Source organism: Apis florea, unplaced genomic scaffold (genome assembly GCF_048593485.1).
Source record: "Apis florea isolate Af1SG1 unplaced genomic scaffold, ASM4859348v1 contig_3794_pilon, whole genome shotgun sequence".
Classification (NCBI taxonomy): Eukaryota; Metazoa; Arthropoda; class Insecta; order Hymenoptera; family Apidae; genus Apis; species Apis florea.
The window spans coordinates 372,688-400,311 of NW_028256857.1; the positions used below are offsets into that span (position 1 = coordinate 372,688).

The following is a 27,624-nucleotide window of genomic DNA, read 5'->3' on the forward strand; positions in this document are numbered from 1 at the left end:
ATTTTGTAAAAAAACGTGAGGAAGTATAATGTTTCTAAGAAAACTCAATAAAAATAATACTATTTTATCAAGAATATATAATTATTTATACTGTATAATAAATTATTTTATATATATATATATATAAATTATTATTGCATAAATTAAATTATGCATCCGAGAATTAGAAAAATTATTTTTAAAATTAACTAAGAAAATTAATTTTAAATCAATAGAGAATTTTTAGAATATTGATTATCTCAATTTATATTTTAGAATACTATTTTAAAATACTTTTTTTTTTGTTTTATAAGCACTGATAGAAGATTCGAATCTATTTAAAAATAGATTCCCTTCTCGTTTTCGAGATTGCAAAGAATTTGAATTCTATTTAACAATATTTTTAAACCAATTTGTGACATTCAGTCATCAAGAGAGGTAAAATTAAAACTTATTTAAGTTGATAAAGAGATAGAGAAATATTTAAATTGTAAATAATATGTAAATAATTAACTCTTTTTATTCGAAAATGTTTTTTCGAATATATATTTATTACCAAGATAATGAAAGCTTTTGAAACTAATATGCAAATATATATATATATATATATATGAATGCAAATATTGTTTTCATTAAAAGGTTAAAATAAATTTTATAAAGCTTTTTCATAAATAAAAATGGAACATATATAATTTTACAACAAAGAAATGCATATTTTGATATATGAAGAATTACAGATATTATTGTTGAAATTTCCAATAATTCCAAAAATAGTATTGCAATCTTTGGAAAATATAAATTTCCATAAAAATTGAGAAAAATACATGTATTATAATATTCTTAATATTGCCGTTATATTTTTAATTCCGTACAAAATTGATTAGTGAATAATAGCTGTAGAGAATAAAGGATTAAATTGTTGTTTGTTTTCTCGAATATATGTATAGTATGTTGCATATCATATATCATATGCGATATATGTATGACATATGATGCAGTCTCTGGCCGTTGGATCTTCTTTAAATTTTTTTGCATATATTGTCATTAATATAATAATATGATTTTATTAAAAAATAAATAATTATTATTAAAAGTTTATTAAAAATTATTAAATGCAAGCTTAATTATTTATGAATTTAAATTGTGCAATGTTTCTTTTTACCTCTTTTTTATCTGAAACATCTTGTATGGATATTTGGAACAAAAATCATTATTTTTAAACAAATCAATTTTCTACTTAAAATGATTTTTTAAAAAGGATTACAAAAGTATATAGAAAAATATATTTAAAAAATTTAAATAACATTAAATTTTTATTAAAGAAAAAATTTATTATTAATTTGCTACCATCTGACTCAAAAATTTTTGTTTTACGTAACAAATGCAATTATTCGTGTTTTCTTGAGCTTTACATGGAATCTTTGAAAATGAATTTCAGAATTGTTCAAATTGTTTACATTGTCCACCATTGGTCGTTCGAATTTGGAAACAAAACAGTTTCGAATTTCAGTTAATATTGCAAAGTTTCATGAATATACCAATATTCAATGGATATTATATACCATTTATACCAAGTTCTCACCTATCTCTTAATCAGGATTTTTTGCTATAATATATATACAGAATGTTAATATATTATTATAGTGCGAGATTTGATTTTAAACAATCATATAAACATAAAAATGTATTAAATATTATTTTTCATGTAGATTATTTCAAAATAATTTCATTCATTTAATATAATATAATAATTACATAATGATTCAAGGCAATTAGATTTTTAGAAATTTTACATTGCATATATTTTGATATTATTATAAACAAATAAATTGAATTGTTACAAAAACAAAAGGATGAGAAATTTACAATACATAATAATATTATAAATTCAGAAGATTATACAATATTTTATGATTGAATAAAGAAGATAAGAATAAATAAAATGTTTAAGTTATAAATAATTAATTTAATAATAAGTAAACATAAATATTATAATTCATTAAATATAATACAAATATAATTACTTAGCTTGGCATACAATAATATTTGGAAAGAGAAAAGAAAAATTAAAAAATGATATTGTATTCGCTTGCATTACCATTACAATCAAAAACGTTTCATTATTATACTAAAAGAATTGGTTATTATATTTGGAAGCATAGGCAATATGCAAAGAGGAGGTTATGTTTGTTTAAATATAGAAGATTGGAATGAAGATTAGATCACATATTTGTAAAAGGAATAGTTAGATTATTTGTAAGATTATTTTGTAAAAAGAATTTATTTTAACGTAATAGTGTACATTCTTACAGTAGAATATATCGTCTTCTAATCAGTTCATTCGGATAAAACATTATTTTAACTCCTTTCGCCATAAAGAGTTTTTCTCTCGAGCTTTTGTTTTCGATCTGGGTTAATGCTACCAATCGTACCAATCCTCGCTTCTGAACTTTAATACTATATAGCGGCCAAATGTCCTCACTGATACATATCTGGCGGCTATAAAATATTTGACAGTGTTTATTGTAAGAAATTTCTAGAAGATCAAATTCTAGATTTCAAAACAAATGTAAAAGTTAATATACATAATTATATGTGTATTGAAATAACAATTAAAAGAAATACTCTTTAATTGAAACAAAGTCAACAAATGTGAATGATAGTCAGAAAGTTTTATAACACAGAAAAATTATTTTTGAAGAATAATAGTTATTGTTTTCATTATGATTGGATATTCAGATGATAAAAAATTTGCTAACAAATTAATAGCAAGCAATAATGTTCCAAACATTAAAGTTTTCAAGTTTATCAAAACTAAAGTTGTGATTATCGATATTGATAAAGATATCGATAACCGATGAAAATAACTGATGAAATTTATTTATTAAAAGATATTGTTAAGGATTACTAATAACACATCAATAACATAAATAAAAAATGGCTAAAATAGATTACAATATTACAAGATAATTTTTCAATAAAACCTATTAATATTCATTATAATTACAGATAATAATTTTATTTGTGTTTTAATAATTTTATAAAATAAAAATAAAAAATTTAATCATTTATCTATTAACAACATAACATATTGATAATCAATAGTCACAATTCTATTATTTACGAGAGAGATAGATATTTTGAAAATTGTTTTTTTATTTTTTAATGAAAATGAAAAGCATCGAACTTGAGGTAAAAGAAAATTCAATGTAATAACAATTCGTTGACGACCAACCATATTATATCTGAACGATCACTCATCAGAGTGAAATTACAGAGTAAACAAAAATATGTTCACTATTAGAACACTAATGACAATATTAAAAAATTCCAATATTACAAGAAAGGATTATATTAAAAAAAAAATATCGAACGAATCTAAAGAAATTAAACACTATGACAAGGGCCAATTTGCTTAAAACTCTTTCGAAACGCGGAGGATCACGATGAAACTGACAGACACAGCATCGTTGAATAACAGCATTACAAAGGCATTAGTTCCAGCCAGCGGCCGTTCATTCCAAAGTTAATCATACCGCTTCGCAGAGCGGAACGTTATTTCTTACGTTGGCCTAGTCGAGGGTGGGGTTGGAGGATGGATCTTGCGTTTCAGAGGGTGGCCACGTGCACAAGGGGATAAACGCTTGCGACTGACAGCTTTATATTTTCAACTGTCCATTCTCTCCTCGTCCGCGCCATAATCATTTGCAGCGCGTGCCTAGTAGGATATTCGCACTGATAACTGTCTTCCTTTAGACAAGTTTCAGATCCTCTGTTAAAATCAAGATTTCTTTTTCTTTTTCGTCATTTTCGATTTTATAACATTTACATGTTCGCGCTCGCAACAGGTTTTGGATGGAAGCTAATATAGCTTGGGTGCCTGTCCTTCGACAGATGTGGTATTACTTCTTAAAGATATACATATATTGTATAAGTGGTTACACGCGCGGAGCGCGTGTCTATGAGAGAGTCTCTCACAATGTCAGGTCAGAGCACGACGTGTTCATTCTGAACCTCTATTTACAAGTAACGCTCGTTACAGAAAACTCGTCAGAAAATCCGTTCCTAGTTCGATTGGGAGGATCTCAGGCACGATACTAACCAATAACATGGCGGTCAGTGGCTGATTCATAAGTTAGGGGAATTTCCCCCAAGGAAAATTGATGTTGGCTACCAAACTGAAGTGTGTCGAAAATATACAATTATAAGTGTCGATTAAAACGACAGATAACGTCATCCTTTGTTTTGATAGAAGTCTGTGAGCGATAATAACTGAAAGCATAAATCAACGCTAATAAACATGTACATATATATTCTAGAGACATTTATTTTATATTTCTATTGTTTGTAATAAATAGATCACATATTTTTTATTAAAGAACGAAACAAGAAGAAAGTAAAAAATTGATTAAATGAATAATACGTGAATTATTATTAAATCATACGTACAAATGCAATAAAGAATTTTGAATCAAATTTTTATTTATATAAAATTAAAGAAAAGAAACTCGAGTAAAGATTGGTTTCATTTTTTAAGTATCATAATTCTTAGAATATTTCGTATCTTTTTCCATATTTCGTGTATTATATAAATTTGAATGCATTCAAATTTGCCAAAAATGTACAAATATCCGCACTTTATTGATAAGAAATATTTTTATTTCTCATTCTTATGAGGCAAAAAGAATGAAATCGAGAAAAATGCCGACAATAATTCTCAAAATATCTAATTTTCCGATATTTAACCGAGCCATATTTCTTATTACACACCACACACACACACACACAGCTTGGAATTGGTTGCAAACGTATATCTGCTACAGTCATAAAATTCGAGTTTCATTTTATATTTATGGATAACGAAGATCGTAAAAAACGAAAGATGAGAAACGTTTGACGAAAGCGTTTGATAAAATTTGAGAGCTTTCGGATTCATTACTCATTTCATAAGTTCTGAACATATTTTGAACATATTGATAAAATACAATTCCAAACAAATATATTTTATTTTAACAACTAAAAAAAATCTTTTCTAGTTTATAATGTAATAATTTGATATAACTTATATGTAATAAATATTTTTCTGAAAACAAAATCGCTAACAATTTTCTTGATACATCTTGCATATCAGATAATTGAGTTAAGTTCTAATGCTGCAACACTTATCCAGACAATATGTAATTTAATGTAATATAATCTTAAATAGAAAAAAAAAATGTGAAAAAATTTATGGATTATTATTTATGGATTTAAAAGATAAAAGTTTGTGCAAAGTTTCTTTAATATTCAAAATAATAAAAGCAAATTTAAAATTAAAGTTTTCATTATTGAATTGGTAAAAAAAAGGTATGAAATTTATTTCTAATGTAAATTAAATTTTTTCTAATACATAATGTACAATTTTTATTTAACTAACGATAAAAGCGTGTTATTTCTTAAGCTTTACTTTTGAAATTAAAAAAAAAAATCGTATGTTTATAACTGCATTAAAGAAATAAACAGAATGAAAAAGAAAGATTAAAAATTTGTTTAAAAAAGAAATGATAATATTAAAAAAAAAATTTCTCTTTATTTCTCACATTTATATTATCATGCTCTTTATTAAAACTCATAATTTGCATAAAATGCATCTCTCCTCTTTGAGAGAATTCGAGAACAAAATTCGTCTAATCGAATTTGGGAAATGGTGTAATGCGAGGAAAAATCAAATCGCCATCTCTTTATCTTTAACGAGCTGAATCACAGGAAGGTTTTTGTCGGTGTAAGGGAAATTTTCGCTTCCAGCTCGGGTAACCACGGGGATAGATGACAGGAAGACAAGGATTTATTCCACGAGCGGTCGTGCATGCAACATTTTCACGATTTTGGGTCAACCGGTTTGTTAATCTGTGGCGAGCGTTGCGAAGAGGAAGGATAACGTGGATTAGCAAAGTTTCATACTCGTTATGAATAATGGCGCTTAATCGTGTTGGTTAAACGCTAGTTTGTTGGATAATATGGTAATAAAGCGGAAAAGATACCAGTTGGATGAGAGTTGTGCGAAAATTAAAAGCTAAATGGCGAGGCGTACATTTTTTTGAGTTGTGAAAAAATTTTGATAATTATTTAGGATAGTTTCACCGCATCTTAATGCCCTTGAAATGTTATGTTGTTAGTCAAAATCGTAATTTTGTAATATAAAGATATACGATGATGCACAGATTCGTTTATATTATATCATTATATTGAAAAAAAAATTGCAACTCTTAATAAATAAATTTACAAGTAAATTAATGAATAAATTAATATAAATATCAATATGATATTTAATTTTTATATTGAACGTACGTAACGTATATTTTCGTATAGTAAGAGAAAAAGAATAGTAAAAAGAAAAAAAAATGTATTAATTTTGTTTAAATGAATATATTTTGTTTAAATGAGTCACTGTATAACAAATGTTCTTTCTTACAATTAGCATACAAAAAAATATATTTTTGATTTTATATATATATATTACCTTTCTTGGTTAAAATTTTCTATCTAATTTGTATTATTTTCTTTGAAACATCCTTATTAAAAAAAAGAAAGGAAAAGAAAAAATACATAGAATATAGAAAAAGCAAAACTGTTAAAACTTTTAACATTATACTTATAACTTAAAGGATATCTAAAACTTAAACTTATTTTAGAATATTGAAAAGTAAAAAAAAAGTAAAAAAATAATTCTAATTAATTATACGTAAGATTTGGAATAAATTTGAATTAAAGTGGATTTATATTAAATATTAAATAAATACGTTTGGAATAAATTTATTACATTTTGCTTAATTTGGATTATTTCTTGTTGAATAGATTTAAGTATTAATTACAAATAAAGTTAGGGAAATTATCAAAGATTTTAATCCAAATTTTAGACAAGATTAAATTTTATCTCATTTATTTATTATTCAAGAAACTTAACTGAAATCTAATTTAACGTTAAATCTATCACTTCATACTTTTTCTTTGCGATTACTATAAATATGGTAATATTGATAAAATTAATATTATATTTTATAAAGACAGAAATTAAATTACATGCACCAATTTATTTTTATAATATCATTTATATTTAAAATATTTATAATTTTATTGTGCTTGTTTGATTTTAAAATTCTCTAAACTTATTAAATTTAATTCAAACATAATGCAATAGGAATTTAAATCAAACTTAGCACAAATCAAACTTCATTCGTTCATACCACAATCGTACAATATATGGAATAAAAAATATTCTGTACTTTATACAAACATAGATTAAAATATCTATCATAAATCTATCTCAAACTTCGTTTGAACTTTCACAAACGTAACAATGCGCAAAAAATAGAACGATGTAAAAAGAATTTATTTAAAATGCTGATCTTGATAATATGATTTCGACATTACTGAAATCAATGAAAATATTACTTCAAAATTTTTTAAATTCTTCGTCATTTAATTGTTGGACAAAATTTTTAAATTTTCGATAATGAAATCCTTCTGAAAGATTAACGAAATGTACTTTTGTCCGACTGAAAAGAAATCTTGACTCGAGTAGATTAACCCAAATCCTTTTTTCGTCGAAAATCGAACAGAGAAATGAAAGCTAATACAAGGGATACAAAAGTGTCTGTGGTTTCCTGCGATCGTAAGGATTCTTGCTGGCGTAACGATTCCGTATTTTCACCAGCGTAAAAACAGCCAAATCCACAAAAACTTTATCGCAGTTTTACTTATCGATACCTATTTACGTAATTTTAGAGTTTTTGAAACTATTTTGAAAGTATCGCGCGAGGTATGAATACAAAAGAACAGTGGATATTTTTATAATAATTTTTATAATAATAAAATAAACCTTTTAACTATATATATGAATAAAAATAGGTGATATTCTATAATGTTGCATTTCTCATATATGAAAACTATATAGAATCTTAAAAGAACATAAAAGAACTTTGTAGACAATTTTGTTTTATATTTGTTTAATATTTTTTAGTCATCAAAATGAACTGTTATAACGAATTGTTGGCTAAAAAAAGAGATATTGTTTTTATTTATATATTTAAAATTTATTTTTATAAAATAGAGAAAAATATTGCTAAAGAAATATTTATATAATGGCGATGCATATTTATTATAGTATTTGATGATGATTGAAATTACACATGTAATGCTGGACAAAATCATAAACTTATTATTTTTTTTTATAATTATTGTTAAAGCGTGAACGACTTATATGATATATTGCACAAATATAGTGTCTGCTAAACTGATGTTATTGCTATATAAACTATATATTATGAGCTCTGAATGAACGAATGGTGGTACTTTAATTCTTTACAGCTAATTATGTGATTCTAACTGTATTTTGATGTAAACTATATCGTCGTTGAAATTTATCTGTCTTCTATATCTAACTCAACTGCAACACTTCGTTTGAAGGATTTAAGAGATTTATTTATTGTTGAGGAAGAAAAGTAATAAAAAGTTAATAATAACTAGATTATGAATATTTATACATTCGTGCGAATTTATAAAAATATATTACGTGCAAAAAGACATAAAAATCGAAAATACATAATACATAATAAAGTATTGTTATTGCACGTGAAGAACAAAGCAAATATTTATTTAAACTCTATTTTCTTCATGTGCATAAAAATGCTATTTTACAAAAGTATAGTAACGATTTATAATTTGACGATTCAATTATTATGTTTAACAATTATTAAACATAATAAAATAATGCCAATAGATGGAGATCTCTTCTGATAACCTTATTTATGATTAACTAAAATATATTTATAAATTAGAAATTGAAAAAATAATTTTAAAAAAAAATTATATTTATATTATCTAAATGAAATTCAAATTTCTTGTTTAAAATTTTTTCAACGATTGACGATATTGTTTACAATTAATTCAAATTTCACGATCATAACTTGTGCTGATTTCATGCACTTGTTTCTAATTCTCATCAGTCAAATGAAACGAAACATATCTCGTAATCTTTTGACTCTAAACTGTGACACCGATTGATTCAACTTATTACCTAACTTAATCTAATCAGCCCTCAACAAAGGATTTTTCCATTTTCACGAGTTCACCATTCACTATTCTATCCATGCTACTTACATCATGTCCAATTAAACAATAACTCTATCCCTCTTCTATTCTCCTCAAATCTCTCAAACTTCTCGATCTGATAATAGAAACGAAACGATAAAATATCTTTCGAATGATACACATGACAACTTTGGCAATAACGTTTAGGATACGTTCCAACCGGATAAACAGAGTTAACGTAAGACAAACATAAATTGCATATAAATCCTTCTTCCAAATCCAACAGACAGAGCTTTGTCAATTTTCCATTGAATCGATATACATACGTAGTTTCGTTTGTTTTTCGCTTTCGATACAATATTTGCTTTCGCAAATTTCCTGGTTAAGATGTATGGAACGAACAATACGTACGCTGCAACGCGCGCTGTGTATCCGCGTTATGATTGATCGAAGATTTAAATATTTGCAGATATATGACACAGTAAATACTAGGTTCCCTGGCAGAATGAATGATGCCCAAACGGGTTAGCCGGAGTCTAGCCGTGCCATATGGTACCGGTATTGTGTTTTCGTATAATGGGTACACATATTTAGCGAAATTTCGCGCGCCAACCCGGCCACGGCTATGTACCATTTGTACCGGCAACAGCGAGTATTTAGAGTTATTTACCGTGGCCTCTGGAAATTTGAACGATACCCAACCCTGGGGCAATTTAAAGGAACCATAAATTCCAGGTTTCAAATCTCGTTACACTGTGGAGAAAGAGCATATGTAATAACTTGTTAGGGCAAATGTTTTGCAGATACAAAAGATTCGAAGATTTGCAATTTTATCCAGTAGTAGGATTTTTAGGATTCTGATATTCGTTCAACAGGGTTCGAATTATATTATCGTAAATTTGTTCGATTAAAATGACATAATAGTTTAGAAAGAATAAGAAATAATTATTTTGTAATTTATTTATAGTCATAATTCTTATTTCTAATATGACTGAAACGCAAATTTTGAATGTATTGGGAAATTTTTCTAGTTAGAATGACACCATTATTTGAATAAAGAGTTCTAAGAACGGTGAATATTGGAAAACTGTAAAAAATTTGCGACTGAAGCAGATATCCAATAGAAGTATTAATTTTTATTTCTGATGTAACTCGATCGAACTTCGAAGTTTGAATTCATTATAAGATTTTTCTAATTAAAATTACAATATGACAACTAAAATAGAAAGAACTGAAACTATAGTTAATTAATATTTAATGGTTTCCATTCTTGTTTGTTGATGATTCGATTGAAGTTTGAATGTAGAGACTTTTCTGATTAAAATACCATCATGAATTCCAAAATCAATAAATGTCTAACAGATTAAAAATCGAAGCTTTGCAATTATTCAATGGTATTAATTCTTATTTTTGATCGAAATTTCTGATTTAGTTTAAATTTGATTTACGTTCTTTTTTTAGAATATAGGTAACAATATAACCTAATTCCTTTTTTAACAATTTTTTATTAACATATTTATAAGATTCATCTGATTGGAATAAAGTTAAAAATAATATATTTTGATTATATTTAATTACTTGTTTAATTATTAATTTTAATTACTAATACATAAGTATAATCCATGTTTATTCTGATTTTATTCAAAAAAATGTCAAAAATATTGGTGAAAATTTTAAAAATGAAAAAAAAATCAAATATACAAACACTTTACGATTTAATTAAATTATATTACGAGGTCTCGAATAGTTCTATATAGTTCTTTCTCTTTCATTCGTTTCGTTCTTTTCTATGTTTAGCAAAAAATGTAAACTACGGAATAGAATGTGAAATAATTTGACCAAAAATAACAGCAAGAAAGAATATATTTAATAAAGGAAAAATGGGATTAAATTAACTACATACTGTTATATAGATGTGGATCATGTGGATGCCTTTGTTCTATAACCTTGAGCTCAGTCACACAGCGGTTCAAAAAAGAAAACAGCAAAACAAAATAGAAACAGTGCATCCAGTGACACCCGATTCACGCATAAATATACAATAGTCTCACGTTATATATCAACTGCTCAACATTTCCATTCGACAAATATTTTTATAAAATTATACATTCATGTCGGATAATAAAAACTTTTGAAACTTTTGCTTCGGTAATGCTTTCGTAAATAGATCGTCTAATTGTTCTATTTATCAGTTTTAACATATTTAACATCTATTTCTCCTATTCTATATTTTTCGCAAGTAAAATAATACACAATATATGTTTAGACTTTTTATACGATTCTGGATTTTTTATTAAAATAATTGCAATTGATTATCACAATAAGTCGGTTTTGGCAAAGTTTGGAAACAATTTAATTCTGCAAGAATTCATCTTAATCATGTTACTTCTTTCGTTCACGAACACAAAGCTATAAATTCCGTCTCAGTTGTTGAGGTAGCAACTGTTGAGTGTTTACGTGACAATCACGCTACAGGACGAAATGACAAATCCATCCAGTGGTGCTCTTTCTTTAACTTATGACGCCTGTCCAATCACAATATGCAATTAAAATTAAATCTTTTCACGCTTAAGCATAAATTAAACCATATTTTTATCATATTTTTTAAATATTTAAATACTTGCTTAATTCTATTCTAGTGATTTCTACTTGGTTTTTCTGCAAATTGACTTAAAACATTTACAATGAATATCAAAGGAGTCTTGATCTTGTTACCATTAAAAACATTAACGAATAGCTTCTCTAAGGGAATGATTCAACGTTCTTTTTGCTTGTATCAATAGTTTTATATCTTAGTGAATTTAACATTAGGATCAGTAGACGTTGCAACTGGAAAACAATCTGTATAATTAAATTTAGTATAATTAAATAGTTAATAGTAATTAAATAGTTTTTCTGCATAAACCTTTTGAAATACTTTTAATATTCGCAATTTTCTATTTCTTTCTACTTGCATTCTGACAAAATATTGAAATTGAAATTTGAAAGTAAAATTCATTCATTTTTAAACAATTATTACAACAGATTATATCATCATACAATATTAAAATATATACATAATTAAAATTTCTAAAATCAAGTAATATATAGTAATATAGTAATATCATTTTTAGATTATATCAAACCATACTCACATATAAATTCACTGATTCTTTTATTCCATTATTTTAGTATTTGTTTTAATTCATACAAGCTTTTTCGTAACAAACATACGATCATCTAGCTCGAAGTCGGTTAGTTGCTTTATATAAATAATTTCTCTCTCCATGTAAATCACCATACAGAAATGCAGTCTTCACGTCGAATATCAATTTCAGATCCATTACAATAGCGGCTCATCTAAAAGTATCATATTTCACAACCGAAGAGAATGTTTTTTTGCCATCCTTTTGAGCATAGCCTCTTACGACAAGTTTGACCTTGTATTTACAAATTTCTATCACATTTTCTTTTGAAAACCCAGCGATTTGAAATAATATTAACATAATATTAACTTGATTTTGGAACTAGAATCCATGTTTTATTTTCTTCAAGAGATCCAAGTTCTTCATTGATTGCTTTTATCCATTTACTTTTAATTTTCTACTTCTGATGTTTCTTGAACTATATGTGGCTCTTAAGCAACAAGAAATGTTACAGCCATTTCAAAATGGACTTGTGTTGATATTGAATATCTTTCACAAAGCAGATCTTTAATCGACTGTCGAGAATTTTTCGTTGAAAATAACATCTCTACGAATGTAACATTTCTTCGCAACAGGATCGAATAATCGATAAACTTTATTTCCTTCCTATCAAATATTTTTTTGAATTTATCTTGCATTTGATTCTGATCTTTCACTATATGAACTTCTGAAAATTCGTAATAAATAACTACATTACAGATGGCTTTTCGCCATATCATTTTTCATACGGTGTTGATCCTTTTAAGATAGCTGTCGATTTTTAACGTAAACAGTTGTAACCATCGCCTCAGCCCATCAATATAGTGGTAACTTCTTTGCATGGAATATAGACTTTGCTGATTCAACAATTGTTCTATTTTGTCTCTCGATAAATCCGTTTTGTTTTGATGTACACGTTAAACGTTCTGTCTCATGTTTAATATTTTTCGAAAGTAAATAATTTTTGATCGCTTTATTACGAAATTCTTTATCACAATCAGTCTTTCTCAGTCTTTTTATATTATATCCGCTTGTAGAAGTAGTAAGAATTTCTCTCTTTTAAGAAATAAACATTGACTAATCGTTCTTCAATAATAATATAATAATAGGTGTCATCTTATTGCATATATCAACATAAAATACTTCTTCTGCATGCTTGACTCTTATAGATTGTCCTTTCGGAAAAATTGTTCGATGCTGCTTGGCAATATACACATTCTTCACAAAAGATATCATTTTTTATTATCATCGATCTTCAAATGTTGCACACTCGAATTTGATACTATATTCATATTTTTAAATCTTTATATCAGAGAAACTAATTTTGAAACGTGATTTGCGATGGATTTTTTGGGATTCATTTTTATATTTATAAATTGATCCAAAAGTATCGATTGATTATTTTTCTCAGCTTGCATGATACGCAATTTTGTCTACATCTGTGCAGCAGTAATTCGATAAATGTCTTAATTCATCTAAGTCAAGATTTCTCATCAAAAATGTTTGAGCTTCAGCATCATTTTCAAATCGAACTATCGATATACATTTTTAGTTTATTCTCCACCATGTAAATTTCCATTTTTCGTTTCTCCATAGTTGATAATTTTGTCCTTTGAAATGATACAGTTTTGCTTCAGCCGTTTTTATTTTATTTTTAATTTCAATTTTTTAACAGGCACAAAATACACTTTCGTATTGAATCATAAAACTTCACAGCAATACACTTCTTATTATTCTTTTAATATCAAATCACTCACTACAAGATAATGGAAGACACTGGGCCAATAACCTATTAGAGAATAGATTGTGAAATGATTTGACCAAAAATAATAGCAAGAAAGGATATAATTAATAAAGGAAAAATAGAAATAAATTATGTTATATTATACATAGATGTGAGTCGTGCCAATGCCTTTGTTCTACTGTCCTCAGCTCGTTACGTCGCGTCGCACGACGGGTCAAAACCAGACAAAACAAACTCGAAACAGCGATCGCGTACAATGACACCCGATTCACACGAATCGCACCTTTACATACATAAACTGAACAAATCGAATCAAAAGAATTAATATCTCTGGTGAATATTTACAAATTTTGTAGAATTATAAAATACTTATTATTTTTTATTATAAAAGAATTTTCTTGCCACAAATCGAATTGAATATTACTCTTAAAATAATCTGATTTCTTTTCATTGTCGACTTGAGTATTAAATTTGTCTTTATTTTTTTTTTTAAGTATTCTTTTATATGAATATAATTATCTGAAAACTAAATTGATTAAAAATAAATTTTCAATTCTAATTTATTTTCTTCAGTTGAAATATTCTATTTAACATTTTTCCATTTTAAAATATACATATATGATAATAATTAAAATATCACATATTTTTTGCAATCTTTTAAGCAATATTTAAAAGTTTATTATAACTTTATAGAGATTCAGAAAAAATATAATTTATTTATCATAAAAAGAACGATATAAAGATATTTTAATTGAAGTATATATTAATCTGTAACTAAATTGTAAAGCAACTATTTCAATAAAAAAAAAAATGATCCACTTCTAAAAAAGATAAATTACAAATGAATAAATATAAATGTTTCAAGATTATTCATTCAGTTCTTATATTATAAAAAAAGATTTGAAACTTTGTATTTATTCAACAGAGATATCAAAATAACATATTGCTACAAAGCTCTACATAATACAGAAAATAAAAAAAATTGGAAACTGTGAAGTTTTGTACTTTTCCAACAAGAGTATCGATCTAATATATAGTTACAAAACTGTCTACGGTACAGAAAAAATGAGGCTAAAGATTCGCACTTAAAAAAGATCTAATATTTCGCTAAAAGAAATTGAAATTAAAGATTTGCACTTATTCAGCAAAGATATCGAAAGATTTAATATATTGCTACAGAGTTATCTGTAAAAAATTTTTGAAACTAAAGTTTTATACTCATCTAACAGATATAAAAATCTAATACATTATTATACAGTGCAGATGAGATTCAAAATTGAAATTTATCCAACAGAGATATTAAAAGATTTAACATTTCACCAACAATACAATAAAATTCAGATCTGAAGTTTCGCATTCTTATCTAATAAAAATAGAATAAAGATTCAAAATTGCAAGTTTGCACTGATCGATACAACCAATATTGTTAAATAAAATCATTCACTAGTCGATCTACATTTTTTTATTTGAAAAAGAATTATGTGCAATTTTAATCTTATTATCAGCCCGTGTATTTAATTGTTTAAAATCGGGACAGTAAAGTAGGTTACGTCGATCGAAACACAATAGAGGGTTAACATCGAACGCCAACAATTCTCGAATTGCAATTAGCGATGCGTATACAAACACGTGGAGAGAGAGAAGTCGAGAGCCAGAAGCGAACGAGAAGGGTGGAGAGGGCGCGACAGGAGCGAAGATCTCAAATTATGCATGAGAGCAATTAAGTCACTGTAAGCGGGTTGTCGATACGCGTTATGCATCGTATATGCTTCCACTACCATCGATACATGCGTTTTGCTCTTTAAATTAATTACCATAACTCTATGATCAAGCACGCACAGCCATATCGATTCCACGATGATGGCTGAATTAATTATTGAAACCGCGCCCAAAGCAGGGATCGCTAAGATGAAGATTAATATGGAGAAGCTTCTTGATGTAATAGGATATTTGCGTCGATCTTCCTTTTTCTTTCTTACTTTTTTTTTCCCCCCTCCCTCGAAGATGAAGATATTGAAGAAAGAGACAATTTATTGGAGAAATGAAAATCAAAAATTTCCAGTATATTCTTATGATGACTTATATTGACTTATTATTGGTCGGCAATTTTTTTTATATAAAATAAAAATACAAATTATATAAGAAATAATATAGGCTATTGTAGAAATTATGCATTTATTGAGAATAAAATTGTAATAAATGGAAGAATGTACAACGATAGTATATATAATTGTAATTAAAATAAAATAGAACATAAAATTCTACGATTAAAAAATTTTTTTTGAAACAGTTTATAATCATATCTATGATATTTATAAAGAAATTTTAAATAATACAATATGAGGACATTAAACTCGATGTTAGACAGTAACGTGCAAAAAATCACAAATCTCGAAAATTCCAAAAATTTCAAATTAAATTTAACAAAAATTAAATTATTACATTCACGATTCACTATATTCATTTTTTGTTTCAATTTAAATAAAGAAAGTTGATTCTTCGATGATTACTTCATAAATAAAAAAGTTATTTATTATATCATTTATAATTGGTATAAAATAATCTTTTAACACAACATTTTATTAATTTCATTATCAATTAACGTTTATATGCTTTAGATTTGCGTCTTTTATATTGTATAAAGTATTTCTGCATTAACAGATTATTTTATAAAAATTCTAATTACCAAGATACTTATTCCCTCATCTATTTGATACTCTTCCCATTTCATTTCTCCTTTGAATAATAAACGCAAAATTTCAACTCTTTATTATCTCTTAATTAATTCACTCTCTCTCAGCTTTCCAAATTGCACAGTCAATAATTGCACGTTCTATAACCGGTCCCTAATTAAACCGAACTCCATCCTACGCGTTGAAAATCCAATATGTATAATCCGTGTAACCTGAAATATGTCTAAACAGACTCCTATCACGCTATACGATCAAGTGAAACTGTTCTTCCGTTACAGAAACAACGTTACACTAAATCTGAGGCGTTACCTTTAAGGCAAAATTTGAGAATACTTTTATTACCATTAAGTGAATTTGTAACAATTACAAGAGACAATTTGTTCTAGATTCCAATGGAATCTTGATGCAATAATAATACATTCAAGGAATTTTCTAACGATTTGCAAACGAAACGTTAATCATCGAAAAAAATGATTATGCAAATTTCATATATTATGTAAATAATTATTAACTGCGAAAAACTGAACTTTTGATTATAGATTTTTGTATTTGGTTAAAAGATAAAAGCTCTATCAGAAGCTATTAACGTCAGATTATATTTCTTGAAACCAAATAACTTTTTATTTGATATATATATATATATTTTTTCGTCATCAAAAATGAACAAGTTATTTAGATGTATTTTATTTGTTTATATATTTACGTATAAATATGTTATAACTGCAAATTCTATCTATGGCATAATTGTGAAATCCTAAATTCGCTTCACTGATGGAAAATCTTTGCTACGCCATGAAACTCGACATGCGAGCAGTGTAATTCAATCTGAGACGAAATATCTACGAAGCGGTATTAATATTATAATAATTTTATAGTAAAAATTTGTTTTATAATTTTTTGTAATATAATATAACAAAAATTTTAATATATTTTTATTATCCTTTAATGAAATTCTAACTTCAACATACTTTTTGTACAATTTCTCTAATTGAAATAAGAAGAAACAATTTAAATCATATTTTAATAATATGATAATAAAGTGAATAATAATTGCAATAATAAAGTAATAATCTATTTTCTTTATTAAAAGTAAGAAACAATTCTATAATTGCAAAACTTCTATCTTAAATGAATATTTATTATAATCGAGAAATCACTCTTATTTGCTAAATGAAAGTTGTAATAGTTTCATACGATTTCGATCCATCTGCATCAAAAATAAGAATCTGGAAGAAGTATTCGAATTCGAATCCTTTGCAGTTATCCTATTTTAATTATAATCGAAAAATTATTGTTACTCTATAAAAAATTGAAAAAAAATTAACAAATTTTTCATTCAATCATAATCGTGTTTTATCTTATTGCAAATTTAATATCTGATTACACGAATAATATTCTTCTATCTTATCTATTACAATTATCGTCTACTGTTTCGAACGTAATGCACATTTCTTTTTATATATTTCTACAATACGACTAAGCTGCATCTTCATTACCTCAATTCTATCTACAACATAACAGTAAAACTTGTATCTTTATCATTCTTAAGTCAATCGATCATCAAACAGCTCGTAAAACTAATGCAGCATTAAAATTTTTATTTTTTTTTTTTAATGCAACTTTTATGTGAACAGCATGAATATAACAAGTACGTATTTCATAAGTTTTAATAACTTTTTTCTTCTTTATGTATTAAAAATCGACATTCGATAAATACATTTTAATTTTCTCTTCGATTACTTTGTTCGAGAACCAAAGAAAACGAAGAAAATAATCACTTTCCAAATTTCTTGTACATAATTTCATTACCGCGTCATGAAAACATAATTTCACAACAATATTCGTATCTTCCCCTCCAAAACACTTTGTGAACACGATAGACACCCGAATAGTAGAAGAACAATGTTCGATCGAGTTAATTATTCTGGTTCCACGATGAGAGAATAGCTGTACTGGGAGACAGAAAGGGCGCGAGCGGATGGACAGGGCAAACAGAAGGAGATAATTTATTCGGTGAACCTCGTGTCAGCCTGCCGTTGATAATAATGCGGCATCGTCGAGATCGATTCCATAACGCTTCTCTATTCAAACATTTACGATTTTATGATTGAATTCGGTTGACTACGAGGGGGGAGCGTTTCGTTCATTTGCGCGATCACAGTTAACGGCCGCCGTCCCGAATATATTACTCGCAGCCGCGGAATTAAATCGTGATCGATCGGAAGAAATGAATTTTGTCTAATTCGAAGCAGAAAATGATAAGTGAATTGAAAGTAATTTTTATGCAAAGTTCTGGGGAAATTGTTCGAAATGTGGAAATTTTACGATCAGACGATTAAAATTTGAAATTGTATGCTTTCGTTATTTTAAATTTATTCACGTTTTTTGAAGAAATACATTCACGTAATTTTATACGAATAAGACGGAATGGTGGATGACTGATTTTATATGAACGTGTTCCATGAATAAAATTTTAATCTTCTGTAAAATATTAAAACAAATTTGCAAAAGTTAAACAATTGTTACTTAACAAATTTTCATTTTTGTAATTATTTCAACACGAAAGTTCTTATGATTAATACTCGAATTATAAATTAATTATATAATTAATCGAGTTTGAAATAAAATGTCAATTCGGATAGAAATGATGAAAAAGCGTGTATAAAACAATATATGTGTTTATTTTTAAGAAAATATTTATTCTATAAAAGTGTAGTATATATTGAATCATTTCAACTAAATGAAACTGGCTGAAACTTTTGTTAATATATTTTAATGAATGAACTGATTTCTGACCGTGTATTAGATTTCCATGAATATCAACTGTCTCTGTTGCATACTATACATTGCATATCGGTGATTTTAGCCATTAGAATCGGAAAAAAACAAGTCGATAGATTGATGTATGACTGTGATCGATCAACCATCGAATGTTTTGTATCGGTTAATGTTTATGACGACACGTGGTTGTGGAAGAGCATCGATCTAAAATATAAACATATCGGAAAATCGAATTCTGATCGATTAGCTATGACGTACATAATCGTAGATAACGATTATGCATTTTAAAATTTTTATCCCTCTCTTTATATTTCGCTTTTACAAATTAAACTGAAATCTCTAAAATCTCTAATTTAAATACTTTAAATAATTCGGAATCTAAATTTTGCAGTTTATTCAAGGGTATTGATTCTTATTTCTCATATAACAATAGAACTCGAATATGAAAAGAAGAAATGAGATGAATTTCGAAAATTCATCTTAAAAAAAATGTATATCGATGAAATAATATAATAATAAGATTTAATTATTTTTTTTTATTAATTTCTATTAATACATTTATGAAGGAATAGGAGTAAATTATTTAAAATATGATATAATTCGAATCATATTTATTCATTTAATAAAAAAAGGAAAAACATTGTCATCATTCATTAAATATAAAAAAAAAATATAAAAAAATTTTATTTTCTATTAATGTCGTCAAATATTTAATGTCAAACCGATCCAATGCGATGAATTTTATAATTATTCCGTAAATTGGTTTTATATTCAATTATAAAATATTCATTTATATCTTTAAAAAAATAAGAAAAATTGTAATTAGAAAATTATAACATTTTAAAGATAATTGTGCAGATAAAGAGAAATAAAAGATATAAGAAGAGAAATCATATGTGATATTATCGAACGAAATTAATATTTTTTTACGCCATGAACGTCATTCACAGATTTTCAAAAAAGTTACACGGCCACCTCGATTAAGATCATCTACAATTCCCAGTCACGCGATATTACATCGTCGAGGGTGTAATTCGACTTGAAATCGTGCATTTTATTCCCCATCCCTCCAGAAGCTCGTATTACTTACCAACGATTACGAGGAAACCAACAGCGATCGTGGACATTTTTCCCCTTCTTGGTCGTCGTTGATTTCAGATAATCGCCCTGGCGTGTTAGTTTCCACAGATTTATCGCCCGGCTGATGCGAAATTTAAAGCGAGGCGAATTTAAATGTAAATTACTTGCTGGCTGGAAATAAATATACTTCGCATCCTTTTCGAAATAAAGATATAATACCGACATAAGTCATTTTGTCAGTGGCGATGAAAATGTGTAAACAGCAGAAATGGCTATAAAAACGTTCGAATTTTTAACGTCGCCGCTCGATGATGGCACGATTTAAAAAAAATTTTCAAATTTGCTTTTATCGAATACGAAGAATTCAACATTCAATTTATCGAAAAGAAATTAATAATAATAATAATTTAAAAAATTTTTAAAATTAACTTTTTGCTTACAGTTTAAATTTATACGTATACATTTATATTTTTTCTTTCGTACTGTGCATTCATGCATTCCGTTACAATTTCTAATTACGTCAAAAATTGCTTTTCGTTAATATTATTTATTAACAAAATTTACTTTGGATATTTTTTTACTTCTATATCGCATACAGCAAAGATATTAAAAAGTAAACAAAAAGCACAAAACAATTCCACATATAATATATTTTTCTATGAAATAAGTTTTAAAAGTGGCATATTATAACGTTACGTGGCGTTTATTTGAAGAAAGACATGTTGAAACAGACGACATGTTAATTCGAATATACAAAGGGTGAGAGGCGATCTAACCTCAGGCGTCTCGGTGCCATTTTCTGGCACAAAAACTAAATTTGCATGCTCACTGGACCGAGTAATTATATGCTGGTGCGTTGGTATTATCGGTAACGAGAAAGCGTCATTCCTTTTGAGGCCACGGTTGTTATTATCAATCAGACGATGTGCCGATGATTTGCAAGTAAAGATTCGTTAATACGTGTAAATTATCGATGATTTTATTTTTTATATTTATTGCGTTATCATTTATTTCAATGGTAAAAGAAAATTAGAATCTTTTCTCGAGATAATAATACAGAAAAACTTTTTTATTTTTGTTTCTTTGTTAACAAAAATGGCGTTAACATTATTGATAAGGTTTTTGAATTATTAAATTAATAAATATAAATGGAATTATATCGTATTTATTCTCATTTCAATCAGAAAAATCTCATCAAAATGTTCAAACAAAATTTTTATTAACAAAGATTAAAAGTTTTAATGTTGCATTAATATTACTTCAACGACGCTAAGACAAGGAAAATTTCTATTGGGTCAAATTTTTAAATCGATTTTTGCTTAAATAGAGATACAATTCGTGTGTTTAACGATCAATTATTATATTTTCTATTTGACATTAATTTTTTTATACAATATTGTTATTAAATATTTTAATTTGAATAATTAATCATTTTATAATAGTGATTGAAATTTCTTTTCACTTGAAGTTTAATACATTCACTAATAATTATGAATGGTTAAGTTTCTTTCAAAAGGATTGTAACTCTGCAAATTATAGAATCTCTCTTCAAACAAACAATTATTGTATTTTCTATTTGGCAATTTTCGATGATAAATTAATAATTTTTTTTTAATAAATTATATAATATTATCGAATATTGTAACTTAATATCAAAGACATCTATTGAATGATTAATTATTTACAATAAGATAAATGCATTTAATCCATGTATAAATCATAATGGTTATCATAGTGATCTGTGAATTTAACGAATTGTTATTGTATTTTGCGACGCTAATTTCTTTTCATAATTTATTATCGAATATCGTAACTTGATCTTTGTTAAAGATATGATGTTACACTGAATGATTTATTAATCATGAAAGTTAATCTTTCCACGATAATAGAAATTAATCTCTTACAATTTATAGATTTGCATTTAACGAATCTTTAACAATATTTTTTAATTATTCGTGAAATTCTATTTTTCTCGTGTAGAGATAATACGAGCAAGAATTCATTCAATTCATTTTTCACGAGCTCGGTTCATTTCAATCGAAACGAATTCTACTTTCCTCAGAGAGTGTCGGTTCAATTTCCCGGGAAAACGCGACGTTATTACTTGCCAACATTGGCGAACACAGCGCATTCGGGAAGCTATCCATTAATCTCGTTGGTAATTATCGAGTGCATTAAAGACGAACCAAGAGTCAGAAGTAACACATGTGAACGACTGAATTCATTTCTTTTTCAAGCTCAAAGCTCGAAACGTGGCTCGAGGGAAGGGAACGATTAATTTATCATCGATGCACTCCCTTGCGCACGAATGGGCGTCTCGTTCAACGAGATGCCATTTGCTCGTTCGCGATCGACTTGAAAGACACTCTATTTACTTTGCTTTTGTGATATTGATTTATTTGTGATATCGAGTTTTATAGGAATTATTAATTTTTCTTGAATCTTTTTTTTTAATTTATGGATAACATCGAAAAAAAAAAGGATCGAAAGAGACGAGATATTTATTACACCGTAAATCGTAAACATCGTAAATTTTTTGATCGTGTTACTCACCGATGAGTTATGACGACAATGCAAACTCCTCTGGTTGAATCGAAACATAATCCAACGTGTTCTTGAATCGAAATTGAGACACACCTTATTTTTTTATATAGAATCACTGCAACAAACAAAAGTATATTCTCTTGAGGTGTAACGTAATGACGAGAGGATTGTGATAAACACTAGGACTCTTATTATTTGAAGTGTCAAATATCAAGAGGATATAATTAAATTCGAATATTCGAGTAATTGGATATTCTTTTTATTTAGGTTCAGATTATACAAATATTCGCATACTTGTTTTATTTGATTTCAGATATCTTAACTTTATTTACTTTGTTATCGTTTATTTAATTTATAGTCGAATATCTGATTATTTAAGTTACATTTGAATATCCAGTTATTTGTTTAATACTGTTTGTTGCTTTATTACTTATTGTTTTTACATGTTTAATTCAAAATATTTCGGTATTAAATTAGTTGCTTAATTTATATTTGAGTATCTTAATCTTGCTTGTTTGATTTCCATTCAAATATTTGAATATTATTCATTACAGTTATAGTTTAATTTACATTGGAAAAGAAAAGTTTTCTTTGTATAATATGTATGTTCTAGATAAAATATCAAGCAACAACTTTGTTGAAAAAATTAAAATGGAATACTTTGAAATCTTTCATTCATCTTAAAATTTCATGATATCATTTCTTTTACTTTATATTCAAATGTAATTATTGTATATAATTTGAAACAGAAAAAAATAATTTGTCTTCAAGTAAGTAATTTTTTTTCTTGAAACTTCTTATACAATTTCTCATGGTAACATTAGAAGAAAAAAAAAATATACATATTCCTTCGTTTCTCTAATCTACAAAATAAAGATGTTCATCAATTTTTATTTAATGATATTAAAATATTGAATATCAAAATATTAAAATTAAACGCAATCATCTTCCCCGTGGATATTCATTCCTCAAACTCCGCTTTCAGAGACTACGTGCTCAATTATCCGTGCGCTCCCTGTCGACGCTTTAAATTACCATTTAAAGTCCCTGTATCCTACCACTCGTGAACACGCGTGGAACCTTCACCGGGTACGTCCACGAAGACAAAAGGATTACGCTTGTTCCCATCCCATCCCATCCACGGGGATATGCACGTGTATCTTCTCCATACAACGAGCTCTCACTCTCTGCTTGTTCTTTCGTCCCCTTACTGCGAGCTCTTTACGCTCGCCTGGCATCGATTGCAGCACGACGTCGACGTCGAGCTTAACGCGGCTCCCTGATTCCCCCTTCCTCCTCCTTCCGCGGCGAAAGACGCGAGATTACTCGCTGCGTGCCGCTCTCTCATTCGTTCACGCATGAAAATCATCCCCCCTCCTCCTCCTCCTGGCTTCTTCGTTACCGGGGACACGTTTCATTTTCCCATCACGGTTGCTCCTTGATTCGTGAGGCTCTCTTTCCTGCCCTTTGTCGTCGAGTCGACGAGAAAATTTTTACGCGAAAGAGATCGCGAAATGCGCTGCTGAAAGATGTCAAAGCCTTTTGAAACGAAACACTCTTTAAGGATGTGTGTGTGTGTGTGTGTGTGTGTGTATTGCATGGTTGTTCATGAGGGAAAGAATAATTGGAACGATTGGTGAATTGGTGTTTGATCAAACTTTAGAGATGCGGCTTTTTGTGAATAAGAAAAATATTCATAATGCAGGTGAAAAGCTTCATTTATTCGTTTCATTTATAGTTTCCTTCCAATTCTTAATCTTGGTTTTGAGAAATATGTTTACAATGAGTTCGTAATAACTTATGGAGTTATTTCAAATTGTTTCAATGAATTTAGATTTTATGATTTTCTAGTTGTATTTATTCATCTGTAAATCAACGCTAATTCATATCTTTTTTTGTAAAAAATAATATTTATATTTTTTAATCAGGATAAAAAACCATTTTTTAATCAAGTTCTTTTTTCCAAATTTTGGTAAATATATTTTATAATTGCAATATACGTCTGTGGCATAATTGCAAAAATTTTATCTATTGGATTCTCAAATCGGTCTAAGATTAAATATCCATAAGACAATTAAAATTTTTTAATTTTTTTTAAATGCAATTTTTATCATTAACATATTTGTGAACGTGATATAATTTGAACCGTATTTATTATATGTTATGAGTAATTATAGCTTTTCTTTTTTTTGTATTAAAAGTAAAAATCAATATTTCTGTCGGTAACTGCAAATATTGGATCTTTTGCAATTACCATGTTATAGTTATAATTATAATCGTAAAGCATTCTTATTTCATAAAAAAAAAGTTCGAAAATTTTTCATTTAATCTTGAATTTTATCACGATTTCAATCATATTGTGATTAAAAAATTTCTTTAAGCTATAAACAAATTTAAAATTGAGCGAGTGAATAATATTACTATAAATATTACTTAATAATTAATATCATTTTAAATTAATGAAATAATATATGTAATTATTTGATAACTGAAAACGATACTAAATCTATTTCATTTACGGAATATTTATCTTCCATATCTGATACGAGAAGTTAAAAAATTATACGTATTAAAACGTATTACGTTACTTTATAATTGCAAAAATTTAAAATAATTAAATTTCATTTTAATAAAATTTTTATCGGACTTATCGTATTAACATTTTTTTTTTTAGACAAAAAAATTAATACTTGTATTTTATTTATCCTAATGCGCATAATAAAATGCTACAATTAAAAATTTCATTTTTCTCATATAAATCAAATTTATTTTTTAAGCGTAGTAAAATTTATAAATTCAAACGATAGTAGATAAAAGCAGCGAAATATGTTTTCGAAACGTAGTTTATCCATTCGAAAGAAAGTAACTGGTTGACGAGATATTCATGTTAAGGAATGAGCTTTGAAGAAAATTCATGATGTTTGTCGATGAATTTTTTAGAAATACAGGCATTCCTCGTAGGCACAAACGACTGGAAATAAAATTCATACTCTCCTACCGGGATAAACATACACACTTCTCTCTTTTCTTTTAAACTATCTCTTGTGAAACAAGGTTTACCGACAGAGTAGCAATATCATAAACTAGAATTATTCTTTGCATTATTTATATCATTATCCTCAGCACAATGCTAGCACACTCGTCATTGGAAGAACGTTTGATAAATCGGGAATATAAAATCTCTCTTCGTGTTTCGCGTTCTCGTATTCGAGAGTTGTAAACGTGATATTTAAAGAATCCTAAGTTTACACTCGATAGAAGAAACGCGAAGTGTTTTCGGTATAGGTTTTCTCGAGTTGTTTAGTACCCCGTAGAATTTATCGACTGAAAAGTTTCGCGCGTCGATGCATCGATAAGGAACGAAACACCCATAAAATAAGACCAAACGAAATTTATACACAGTTCACTTTTTTACCGATAGAGTGGAAGGGACGATTACGCGAATGCGATTAAATATTAGATGTGTGGATTCAGGAAAAAGTTGTCTATGTCATACTTATTTTTTGAATCGTAATTTATTAATTTCTTTGTTGATAAATATAAATGGCATATATATTGTTATATATATGCACATCGAATAAGAAATAAATCAATGTTAGATTATGTTTAATTTAATTAGATTTTAGTCAAGTTCAAATAAACTTACATTATATCCAAACCTTATTTCATATTAATTCAAACAAATTTCAAATATAATCCAAATCTATTTTAAATGTAATTAAAACATATTTATATTAGTTTAGAATAATTTTAAATTAGGTATCATACTTATAAGATATCTAATCTAACTTAAATATAAATTCTAATATTCTCATCTTAAATCCAAATCTGAATATGGCTTAAACTTATTTATTTTGAATCTGTTCAAAAATCTAATTCATACTTACTTTAAATTTTAAAAATACGTTAATCGTATATTGTAATCAGATATAGATGTAGAAAATATTTTTATATAATTATATTTCTAAAAATAAGTGTAAATAAAGTAGCAGTTATAGATAGAACAAGTAAAGTTAGAACATTGATCTTGACAAAGTATTCGATATTAACATAATCAATTAAATGGCCTTGTTTTCAATAATTATCAAATACAATGTCAATTTACTTTTTACCAAAACTAGAATTATTTTATAATATTTTAACATTTCTAATATATTATTAGAAACAATATTTTAAACAGTTTTTCTCTATATACATAATCATTATTTGGCCTTATTTTCTCAAAATAGAACTTTATTTTTAAATAAATCAAGTTTAAAAAATATTCAAGTGGAAGTGAAATTAGCTATTTCCTGATACGAATGAACTATCGATAATTCTAATTAACATATGAAGATAAATAAAAAATATAAAATAAATTTTTTTATGAATATTTTTCGAGAAAATTAAATTTAAAAATTTGTTTAACAATAGGGATTCCTCGTTATCCGAATACCCATAATAATATACAGACGTTCTATTATCCGTATGTCTGTTCTACACATAACATAAATACAACGTATTTATAATATAATAAACTTATTTTCCTGTGTTATATATAATCGTATCATTCATTCTGAAGCAGAGAACG

General features: G+C 26.9%; 1 long non-coding RNA gene across 1 annotated transcript in view; it reads right to left on the reverse strand.

Annotated features, from left to right (window-relative positions):
• LOC147656331 (uncharacterized) overlaps positions 1 to 27,624 on the reverse strand; it is a 309,998-nt gene that overhangs the window by 120,726 nt on the left and 161,648 nt on the right. The window contains exon 2 of the long non-coding RNA XR_015294611.1: positions 23,064 to 23,169. This is a non-coding gene — a long non-coding RNA (uncharacterized LOC147656331). The remainder of the gene's footprint in view (positions 1 to 23,063; positions 23,170 to 27,624) is intronic.